The 3,342-nt window shown below is 59.3% G+C and overlaps 1 protein-coding gene across 2 annotated transcripts in view; it reads right to left on the reverse strand.

Annotated features, from left to right (window-relative positions):
- KCNJ5 (potassium voltage-gated channel subfamily J member 5) overlaps positions 1-2,631 on the reverse strand; it is a 30,282-nt gene extending 27,651 nt beyond the window's left edge. For both annotated transcript variants that reach the window (XM_006775034.2, XM_015571365.1), the window contains exon 1: positions 2,398-2,631. The gene's annotated coding sequence lies outside the window, so the exon portion shown is untranslated. The remainder of the gene's footprint in view (positions 1-2,397) is intronic.
- Between the last annotated feature and the right edge of the window lie 711 nt (positions 2,632-3,342).

Genomic DNA, 3,342 nt, shown 5'->3' on the forward strand with positions numbered 1-3,342 from the left:
CGAGGCAGAGGGGGTGTGTGGCAGGGTCCACGAGGCCTCCGCTGGACCACAGCGGACAGAGCTCTGTGCCTCTGGGGATGCGCCCACAGGCTCAGGGGCACCCATGCTGGGGATGCCACTGGGACCCCACTTCAGCGCCAGGGAAGGCGGCGTCTCCCCTCCCCTAGCTGGATGGCGCCAGGCTTTCTCTGCTTAATTATGTTAATTAAGAGACTTAATTATGTTACTTAATTATGAGACACACTGTGAGGATGCAGCACTGAACAGTGGCTTTTGGAGAGGACAAGATCCCCTGTGGCTACGGGATCCCCTCTCTATCCGAGAGCTGGTGAATCTAGACCAGGGCTCGGGAGGAGCGGGCACTGTGCGGGGTCGGGTGGGGTGGACAGGACAGCTCTCTCTGGGATCGCTCCCTTCCAAGGCGGCCCTGCGGCTTCTAATAATTCAGGCCGCTGTAATCCGTTATTATCAATCTCATAATGAATGAGCAGCGCTGACAAGTCATAAACACTTGGTAACGCCCCGCACCCCTAATTCCTCCAAAGGTAAAAGAATGCCCGTCTTTTTCCAGCCTTAGCTTACTCGTCTCTACCCTGGGAACTGTTTCAGAGTTTGGGTCCAGGATGCTGGGGTTTGGGATGGGGTGAGGTAGAGGGAGGGGCAGTGGGAAGAGCAATGGCTGGGAAAAGAAGACACGATCCCATGGCAAACACACACGCCTAAGGTCACTCACAGCGAGCGTCTGATAGGTGACAGTTCCTTGCTATTATTACCGAGAAGCACACGCCCTGCGCCCTTGTGCCCACGGCAGGCCTGGCCTCCCGCCTCTAAGCAGCGATGCCATCCCAGGTCACAGCGGGAGTTTGGGGTCCCCGTGCAGCTGCCCCTGCTCTATGTGTCAGGCCGGACCATACTCTAACCCAGTGATGGCCAACCTTTTGCGCTCGGCGTGTCAGCATTTTGAAAAACCCTAACTTAACTCTGGTGCCGTGTCACATATAGAAATGTTTTGATATTTGCAACCATAGTAAAACAAAGACTTACATTTTTGATATTTATTTTATATATTTAAATACCATTTAACGAAGAAAAACCAACCAAAAAATGAGTTCTCCTGTCACCTTTGACACGTGTGTCATAGGTTCGCCATCACTGCTCTAACCGCCTCTCTAACCCTTATGCCAGGACCCGTGCTGGACCGTGGATTGGCTCTGGGTTTGAAGCCGGAGGACAGGGTGTGGAGTGCTCAGAACCCTCTCGGCTTCCGTGTCATCTATCAAGACCATGCAATAACTGACCTCTACCCCAGGACGGGGCCCAGATCAAATCACGTGCGTGTGTCCAGCCCGGGACGCGGTGCCATAAATATGAGCTTCTCCCCCCGCCCCTCCCACGTGGGAAGCGCTTTGTGAGCCAGAGAGCCGTGGGGCGCAGAGCTTCCTGGTGAAAACGGGTCTGTTTTGGAGTGAGACCCAGGTGGGAGTCTCTCTGTAAGTTGAGAACATCCCAAAGTTCCTCAGCCTCCCCTGAGCCGCGGGGAGTCCTCCCCGGAGACTGAGGGTGAACATTTCTGTTCCATTCAAAGGATCAAAAGAGAGCAACGTACTTGGCACAGCCCAACCCAAATCAAACACAGACGTGCCCATGGATGTTGCCGGACTGGTCTTCCCTGACCCGACGCCGGGGGTGAGCCCTGGACCTTTGAGGCTCAGATACAGTCTGGGGAGCCCACGCTACATAGACCCCGGGAAGAGGCCTGTCTGAAGGGAGGCACAGCCCAGGGGACCCCTGGGTTTGGGAAAATAGGAATAAGGGCCATGCCCTGCCCTGTTCCCTCTCGCTGGTCCCTCTCCCTGCACTTGGACCCTGACCCCTGGCCTTGGGGCACCATCGGAAAGATGTTTAAAGAGAGATGGTGATGCACACAGGAAGTGACCAGGCACAAAGGGGCACACACAGCAAGGCCACGCAATCAGTTTGGCCAGACTTGAAAGCAAGCAAGATGAAGCTGAGGGTCTAAGGCTGAGGGAGCTCACCCCCACCCCAGCCCACTGCACCCTCTGCACCCCCACCTGAAGGCAGAGTGGCCTCCCGGGGTGTGATGCCCACCTGCCCCCTGCCCTGGCCTCTAACACCCCTGAGGGGGGTCTGGGGGGTGGGCAGGAACCCCTGCTCCAGGGCCAGGACAGAGATGGACAGAGCGGTGGACAGCCGTACAGTCCTCTGAGGGCCAACTCCCAGCCAGACTTCAAGGCTGAACTTGGGACCCACCCTAAACCCTCCCTCGTTCCCATCAGCTCCCCGCACAGGCTGGTTCCCGGTCAGAGCTAGTGGCTTGGGGCACGGGCTCCCCGCGCTGCTGGGGGAGGAATGGAGGAGCAAAGGAAGAGAACTTACTTGTTGCGGTGGCAGCTTCCAAGTGGCACTGATGCTAACTTCTGGGGTGTCCCCTAGAGGCGGGGCAGGGGCGGGCGGGGCCCTGGAGGGGGCTCTGCGGCCCCAGCCATCACCACAGCCTGGGTCGCTGCCTCTCCCTGCCCGGTCCTGCTGGCAGAGGCTTGCAAGCCATCCTGTCCCTTCCCCGCCTGGGTCACTCCCTCCTCTGACAGGGACTGGAGGCTCCTCTCTCTCTCTCTCTCTCTCTCTCTCTCTCTTTCCTCCCTTTCTCCCTCCCTCCCCTCCACTCTCTCTCCCCTGTTCTCCTCCCCTTCTGCCTCCTGTATGAACGGACTTCTGAGTAATAACCGATTTAAAGGGCCACACGCACCGCAGCGGGTGGGGGTGGAGGATGGGGACCAGGTTCCCACGTGACCAGGGGATACCGTCAGTTCTGAATGACTCGGGACCTGCCAGGTGGAGGGAGAACCCAACCCGAGGGGCGGATCTTTGCTCCCTCCCCCGGCTCACGCCACAACCCGCTGCACTCGCGGGGGTACTGGGTGTGCCCCTGCTCCTGCAGACGCCCAGGGCGGAGTTTCCCTGCGCCCATGTGTGCATGTGTGTGCGCCCGCGTGTGCATGTGTGCGCCCGCGCATGAATTCGAGGTGCTTGGTGTGTGCATGAGTGTAAGCGCTCGCGGTTGCCGGTGTGAGCGCGCGGTGGAGCCGACGGAGGGAGGGAAGGACTGGGAGGGCAGGCATGGTGGATCGGAGCCTGGGAGGGGCTGCTCGGTGCTCCGCGGGGCTTGGAGAGAAAGACTGGAACGTGTAGCTGCGTTTCTTTAGCTGGAACCGAGCAGCAGGGAGAATTGCCTCGGGGATGTCGGGGGAGCCACAGCCTGGACGCTCTCGCTCTTGCGGGTGGAGGGAGTCTGGGGCGCCCGCACCGCTGGCTGGAGGGGGA

Source organism: Myotis davidii, unplaced genomic scaffold (assembly GCF_000327345.1).
Source record: "Myotis davidii unplaced genomic scaffold, ASM32734v1 scaffold148, whole genome shotgun sequence".
Classification (NCBI taxonomy): domain Eukaryota; kingdom Metazoa; phylum Chordata; class Mammalia; order Chiroptera; family Vespertilionidae; genus Myotis; species Myotis davidii.